This window comes from Sprattus sprattus (genome assembly GCF_963457725.1).
Source record: "Sprattus sprattus genome assembly, chromosome: 5".
Lineage (NCBI taxonomy): Eukaryota > Metazoa > Chordata > Actinopteri > Clupeiformes > Clupeidae > Sprattus > Sprattus sprattus.
The window spans coordinates 23,358,904-23,367,531 of record NC_137924.1 but is presented as its reverse complement, the minus strand read 5'-3'; positions in this window follow the sequence as shown (position 1 = coordinate 23,367,531).

Sequence of the window (8,628 nt, the reverse complement as noted above, 5' to 3'; positions counted from 1 at the left end):
GCAGACCTTCTATTTACCCATCCTTGGCCGCTGACAGGCCTGTAGATGTGTTTCATTTCAGACTGGTGAATCATATCTGTGAGTAAAAAGGTAAACATCCCTAACTTACTAACGAGAAAGCTTATCCGCCAACTGGATCGGTTCTTCAAATGGATAACTAGATTAATATTTAATGGAAGAAATGGTGGGAAATTGTGGAAATGGTGGGAGATTGTGTTAAGGGGTGACACAGACTCCTCATATTTGACAGACGCTTGACTAGACAGCCCAGTTTTGGCTGCGGGAGAATTCAAGTCATGGGGGGATTTTCCAACACCTGCTCCTCTCAGTCACTCACGCAAGAATAGCAGGCGTACATGAAGCATATCTCCACGATATGAAACATAATGAGCTTAAACAATTACTGGGCAAATTAAGTTGGCTTCTTTTTTTAACCTTACAATACTAAGCCACTGGCTATTGAACCCCACAGTGAATGCAGTAACCTTCAGTGTGGTTTAGCCAGCACATCGATGTTATGGATCACTGAATCAGGTTTCTTGAGAGGAAGTGGTGATCAATAATAGGTTATCACATTTCACTTTGCTTTCAAATTGATGTGAGCCTTTTTTATTTATCCTAAGGCACCATACATCATCTAAAATGCCTCAGTAGTAAACTGGGGTTAAATGGCAATAACATTTAGTTTTCTTGTTTTTGATGTAGGTCAAAGTTTTGCATAAAGACGCACATGGCAAGATGTTGTATTCCTTGAAGCTGTTGCCTTAAAAGATCAATGACCACTGTGTATGAACTGTTGACATTGCTAAGTCTCTTCCAATGCAGCTAGTTCACTGAATCTATTTGACTATGGGTAGAACATGATGTACAGTGTTCCATTTTCAGAACTTTGGTATTTGAGTTAAGGACCTTGAGGCATTTCAAATAGTCATACATCACAATGATGTATTGTATTTCTTCTGTCCACTTTGAAAGCAAAGTTCAAGATTGTTGTCCTCTGCGTATAATGAGTGGTACAGTGTATGTGTGCGTGCATGCAGACAGGCTTCTTTGTGAGTGTATGTGCGTGCATGTGTGTTCATATGTGTGTTTATGTGCGCACACACACAAACATGCTCTCACACACATTTGTTTTCATGTCTGCATGTCTGTCTCTGTGTATGTTTGTGTGTGTGTATGTGTGTGTATGTGTGTGTGTGTGTGTGTGTGTGTGTGTGTGTGTGTGTGTTTACATTTCTCTGTGTGACTAACCAACCCCCCCTTCCGCCCTCTCTTCTTTCCCCATCTGTGAGTCTGCGACCTCCCCGGGGCTTCCATCCAGGCGTCTCCAGCAGAGGAGCCAGGGCTGCCGAGCGCCGCCACGGTGGCATCAGTTCAATTACAGGTAGCCAAAGCCCTAATGGACGCTCCATCTCCACACAATGCCGGCCTCCACCAACACCCCTCTTTTTCTGTGCACTTAGCACTGAAACGCCTCCCTCTCCAACCCTGTGCAGTCCTTGCTGCAACCTATGGAGCACAACCCCCCCACTTAAACAACCTACCAAAACAAGCCTAATGAAGCCCGTGGGCAAGAGAAGGCAGTCTGCAGAGGCCCAAGCAGTCTGGATGTAATGGAATGTGCCAAATGGTTTTCATCCCAGGCAGCAGGGGGTTAGAAACGGGGATCGGCTGGGCAATGTGGTTGCTGTGGCAACCGCTGTAAACTAGCCTTGTGAAAGGGGGGGAGCGGATAAGAAAAACACAAGCATCAAATAAACGCCAGTGTTTATGAGACCGAAACATGCAGATGGATGCTATTATGAGCTAGATGCAGTTTTAGAGGTTTGATAAATGTCTTTTTTTACTTGGTAATGTTTCCCAGAATGAACATTTATGTTTACTGGTAGGAGACAAACTATACGCTTGAATCCTTAAACAAAACCTAAAATAACTATAGTAAATAACTGATAATTTTTAGCCTTAGCTTTCCTACCTGCCACCTAAGAAAATTGAGTTGTTTACCGTTCTGATGATTGGTAACAATGGGTGAAAGAGAATTCCTTCCTAAAAAAATTTTTCTATCTTTTAATTCAAATGATTCCTTAGTCACCATGTAAAACTTAATAGATTAACCTAAATTAAGTCATTCTACACTGGTGTCTCTATCGAGGTTTTTTTTTTCTTCCTTTGGTCTGAGATTTTATCTCTTGGCAAGGGTTAAGAAAGGCAAATGCACATTTGGCCCTATCAGACTGTAATTAGGACAGCAGAGGATGACTGCGAGGCATAAGGGGTTATGGTAAGATGAGATGAAAGAGAGGCCAATTACTCTCATCATCTCTCATTTGTTCCTCTCTCCCTCCCCCCACGAACACATATCTGAACCAGTCAAGAGACGTCGTGCTAACCATCCCCATCCTCTCAGGGGGGATCGCACTGACTCAGTGAGATGGAGAGCTCACATCGCCTGTCTGATGAGCGTCTCGGGACTGAAAGGGTTAAAGCGTGCCTGTGTCGGTCTGGAGTGATGTTTTTTTCTGTAGCAGGTTGAGGATTCCAAGCGATCAAACTCATGTGATTGAATTGGTACTGATTAGAGATTGGCTTTTGGAAAGAGGAAAATAGTGCTTGATAATGAGAGGAGCGGCATTGTAGCTTCACTGTTATTGCTCTTTACAAGAAATGTATCACAAAGTATTGTAAACGGCAAGCGTGATTTATATGTTTTTCTTTTACAGACCTTTTCCATATGCTTTTGCAACTCTTCATACATTATAAAATTCATATGCGGTACTAATTACTGGTCTTCAGGTTGTCTTTGTTGTTTTGTTTGTTTGTTTGTTTGGTTTTTGTTTTGCTTTCTTGCCAACAAAACCAACAGGACCAAAGCAAGGGAATGTTTTCAAGTCCACATTGCATTAATATGAGACCTGTCTGTGAAAAGTATCTGTTTCCAAGACATGATCTCAGTTGATCATGTACATTACTAAAACACACTTTCAGATCTCCGTTGATCGTGTACGTTACTAAAAACACACTCTTACATCTATGTCCAAAGCTAAGGGGAGCTCAACCTTGAGTTCTCCCCAAACCACATGATGTGGTGTAAAATGTGAGCATTCCATTTGGGCACTGGGGGGGAGTTCCTGACCCCTCAGAGCACCTAAATCCATAATCCAACATTCCCATGCCAGGCACCTGGCTGGGTGAGTCTCTCTGGGTCCGCAAACCAGGAAACAATGGTTCCAGCCCTAATGGGCACCAGTGGGGGAAGAGCTTAATGAAGCTACTGACCCCTCCCCATGCTATCCCATGATCACTTATCACCATGATAATAGTGCTGGACAATGGGGCCAGTTTCCCCCACTGCTTTTCGGCCCTTGTCCCACACAACAATTGAGGACTACAGTCAGTTCTTCAAGCTTGGAAATAGAAAACAATGTTTTTGTTGAGACAGAGAAATAAAATATACCACTGCACTAAGTTTCAATTTCCCCCTCTAAATGCAGCTGACATGGAAAAAACTGAGAATTTTCACACTTTCAGATTTAACTGTTGGTTGATGTTGATTCAAAAACACAACACTGAGGACTGACAGTAGCTCATGCTGTAGCAGTGATTGAGTGTTTAGCCTTAGGCTGAGAACAAGCTCAAACAACCTTTTCCTTACCTTGCTGGGCAAACACAGTGGTACCACACCCTCATGGTGTCAGTTTACCCCTCTTTCCTGTAAGTAACAACATGCAGAAAACTCACAAAAGTTTCAATTTCAGTTCAGGTTTGTGATATCTTCTTTCAGGCAAATGTGAAATACTGTAAGTATGTAATGGTACCCATTGAAATAGGGCCTAGCTTACATGTTCCATGATTTCCATGTATTTGTGAGATGTTGTGCAATTTGGTTATGGATTTTTTTGTTCTCCTTGAACTGTTTTACATTTTCACAATAGGAAAAGCAGCCTACTATATTTGCATTTTAAGTGCTGGACTTTGGCACAATTGCACCACAGTTTGGTGACAGAATGTACTACAGCCTTTTAAAATACTAGCATTCCTTGTTTTGATTCACAGTCAGACATATCTGTAATGGTCAAACAGAATGTTCAGATGTTATATGTATATACAGTAAATACTCCATAAACCTTTCAAGCCATGATACAGTACTTGCATTGGCCTTAGATAAAGTGTCGTATTTCACAACTCACTTCTTGTTCATGGATCATGAATGGTAGGCTGATGTGTGATCTCCACAATGTGCTGTCTGAAGGGCCACAGCTCTTAAGAGCTTGGGGACTGTGCAAAACCTCCTTTATTTGCCATGTACATTTTAAGACTAACAAAAGCCCTCCCAACAGCAACCTAAGCAGAGGAGCACCAGAGAGGCCAAGTGTTATGATTTTCATGCCCCACTTCAATATCATGATGTTGAGATAAAGAGACTGGTGTCTCCACTCAGTGGTATGTGATCCCATTTCATGCATGGTGATGTAGTTAAGGTGCCCCCTTGGCTTTGGGCTGCATACAAATGAAAGCATTTAAGATTCCTCCCAAGGACTCCTCTTACTGTCTTACACCTGAAATAGTCACAGTATGTTACTGAACCGTTTGACATCAGGTTGCATTTTTAACGGAATCGCTCAAAGAGAAGAGAAGAAAAAAACAAACACACATGCAAAGTTTGTCTCCTCCTTTCATGGCAGTGCCCACATCCCCCTCTTCAGCGGAGAGTGATCCCATCTCTCCCTTGGAGGCTAGGTTGCCAGGCAACCATGTCTGGTCACCAGACTTAGCAAGGAAACCCAGAGAATTGGTAGAGAGAGGACTGAGGATTGGCCTGCATCCAGACACCCACAAAATATGAATATGAATCTGTTTGTGAGTAAGTGTGTCTGTGAGTGTGTATGTGTGTGTGTGTGTGTGTGTGTGTGTTGTGTGTGTGTGTGTGTGTGTGTGTGTGTGTGTGTGTGTGTGTGTGTGTGTGTGTGTGTGTGTGTGTGTGTGTGTGTGAATGTGTGTGTGTGTGTGTGTGTGTTTGTAAAGGAGCAAGCCAAGTGCAGATTGAGCCTTAAGTAGCAAATGAAACTCTGTAAACCATTCCTAGTAGGCAGTTGGCTAATAATTGCTGGAGTGGTGAAACTGTCATGTTAAAACACCCCAGAGAGTCTGAAATGCCATTGACCTTAATTACATTGCAAAGTAGCCTACTGCTACTCACCAGGCAGGATGCAGGCTCTTTGGAAGAAGCCTGCTGTTGTACTGCAATCGTTATGCAAAGTTAACATTCCTGTAACACCTTGTTTGTATCTCTGTTTGCTTCAAAATGGATAGCTATAAATCAGGGTGAAGTTTATGAACACAACAAGATGGCGAACACAAGAAGATGTGACACATGCCCTGGATGTGTTCTTGAGGACCTCCACCAGCAATGCTTCATCTGCTTGGGGGCTAGGCACACTACATGAGGCTCTAGGAGCAGAACCAGAATGTCGGCAGTATGTTGCTTTCCCCCTTTCTAGTCAGGAGGGAGAGAGTGTCATATGTGTTGATGATGTCCTTCTCCTGGGTCTGCACAGTTTCAGTAGGAGCCGTTGGAATAGAAGGACGACTACTGAGGTGAAGAGTCCTAACCCACTGTCAACAAGCGACCTGGACCAACCACTGGAAATTATGCCAGAGCCCCCCCCCCCCCCATCACCATCTGTGGTGGCTGCAGCTTTTCCTGTGTTGAATGTATTGACCCATTTTCAGGACCACCTGCGGGACCAGCATATGTTGGTAAGATGCTACAACCTTGGGGGCCTACATCAATCGTCAGGGCGGAGTGCCCTCATGACGCTCTGCCATCTAGAGTCATGGGTGGTGCTGAGGTGGAGATGGAGCTCACCTCAGGTTTCTGGAGGCTCACCATGTTCCGGACCTGTCACAGGGTGGCGCCTTAACAGGGAAATGGTGCCTACACCCATGTTTCGCACAGGGTGGCGCCTTAACAGGGAAATGGTGCCTACACCCATGTTTCGCACAGCAGGTGTGGGGTCGATTTGGACAGCAAACGGATCTGTTTGCCACGAAGGAGAATGTCCTGTGCCCTATCCAGTGCTCCATCAGGGCAGAGGACGAACCTCCTTTTAAGCGTGGATGCCCTGGCCCAGAAAGCATGGCTGCAGGGTACCACCCATGCATTCCCTGGAGTTCCGTAGATCTCTCCACTTCTTCAAAACATCAAGGCAGAGGGACGGTCAGTGATATCGATAGCTGCACATCGTCATAACTCTGTTTGGTTTCCAGAGGTGGTTCGCCTCGTAATAGCTGATTCGTGGCATCTTCCCATGCTGGGCCGAGTCCACTTGCAAGCGAGAGGAACAATCAGGACACCTCTGGTGCTGGGGAATGGCCTGGTTCTTGGGAGGCGTCGTTTAGAGAAACATAGTTTCTGAGCAGGCATCATTGCAATCATTCAAGGGGTTGGGAGTTGTTTTCCAGGTGGTGTGAAGAGAATTGTCGACCCTGTGACATCACTCCTTTTTGCGGCCTTTTCTGGATGTGGTCACATCTACCATCAAGGCATAGGCTGCTGCAATTGTGGCAAGTCATGAACGGTTGCGGGGTGTGTCAGTTTTTTGTAACATTTTCTGAAGGGTACGTTTTCAGTAAGGGCCACCCCGGCAGATTATGGTGCCACAGTGGGAAGGTTATTAACTCGGCATTTAGTCCCAGGGTGGTGACTTTAATGGCTTTCCATCCCCCGCCTCATGTGTCTGCTGAGGCTGGCAGATTGAACCATCTTTGTCCTGTGAGGGCTTTGACCTATTACATGCAGCACATATCAGCAGCTCGCAGGACAGAGCAGTGGTTTGTTTGCTATGACTCAGCGGCGGGTGGGTGACCGGTTTGGTCTCAGTGGTTATTAGTGTTGCACCGATACCGATACCAGTATCGGATAGGGCCCCGATACAGCACTAAAATGGTGGTATCGGTATCGGCGAGTACCAACAAATAGTGCAGATACTTTTTTTTTTTTTTTTTTTTTATTTTTTTTTTTTTTATCAATGGTTTGGTCCACAAACAAAACAAACACACAAAGAAACAATACAGGGAAAAAAAAAAAAAAAAAAAGAACTGACCAAACTTTAACTCTATTGTGTTCAAAATCAGAAAAGCCACTGTGCTGCTCAGTAAGGTAAACCATCAATTATAGAGGACTAGTCCTCAGTTATGTCTGAAGTGCTGAAACTGCCTTTCTTACTTACTGTTACTGTTCTCACTGTTACACTAGTATTATACATGGGACCAAACCATTCATAAAAAAAAAAAAAAAAAAAAAAAAAAATATTTTTCAAATTTCAAACAGAGTGGTATCGGTATGGTATCGGTATCGGCCGATACTGCACAGCCAGGTATCGGTATCGGTATCGGAGCCAAAAAATGGCATCGGTGCAACACTAGTGGTTATCACACTGGTTGTGTGACGCTAGCACGCTATCAGAGGGGCTGTGGGCGCACTCGACGAGGGGCATGACAGCATCTGCGGTACTGTTCTGGGGTGTTTCTTTTAGTGACATCTGTTGTGCCACTTTGAGGTCATCGCCATCCCCTTTCATAAGATACTATCACAGGACCTCTGCATTTGGACAATTTCCTCTGGGCCCTGAGGTCTGTTATCTGTCATTAACAATTATGGCTAACCTTACAAAATTAGAAATGAATCCAGGCCCAAATACAGTTGTGTCTTGGTGTTAATGTTGTCTTGAGTCACAGACATCCACCAGTACTTGATGGTGATGTCATGACCTGCTTTTGAGACAACAAGCTGCAATGACATAATCTTTAACAGAAGAAAAGGAGAATACTTGCGTGCTAATGATAAACCAGTTTGGTGGCGTCACCCTGATGTTTGCTTAGCAGGTCATGAGGACAGGACTGGATGTGTTTGTTCGTGCTGCTTTATGTAATGATGCGTGTGTTGCCAGGAGACCTTCTGACAATTAGATACTGTTTAGGAACAGGTGCCAACCTCATCAGTTACTGTGGATGAATAACATGTTGTATAATGGTGCAAAAGACGTTTTAAATAGTTAGATATGAGCCAGGGGTGGACCTGGGTGTTTTGGTGCCCTTGTGGGGTGTTCTTCTCTGGCTTCTCCTCACCTTCTTTTCATCTTTGTTAGAGTTATTTCTTCATATTTTCTCAATTCTTCAATTTTGAGCAATCCTCTGTCGACAAGTGTCACTCTCTGCGGATATGTGATTGACCTCATTTTTTAGCCATACTGATAAGACATCATGTCTCAGAATAAACTAATTAATTACAGGATGGTAGGTTATAGTAATAGCGTCATTATTCAATCAAAAACGTAATTTGTCTCTAGCAGCAGTAAACATTATAGTCGATGGATTCAGGAAGTCTTGATGGACTATTGGAGCGCTGATTTTCTCTTCTAAAAGTTCTAGGGGTATCTCAGGTACAAGCTCTTAGTTATCATATTATTTGAGTAATTTATGTTCTGTTTGAAATTTAGCAACATTTAAGCTGCCAAAAGAATGAAAAAGAAATAGAATAGCTAGCAAGGGAGCCTGCAATGCAAAAGAACATCCAAATGTGCTTTGTGCACTAACATGCTGAATATAAAGTAAATTAATCATTAGGCC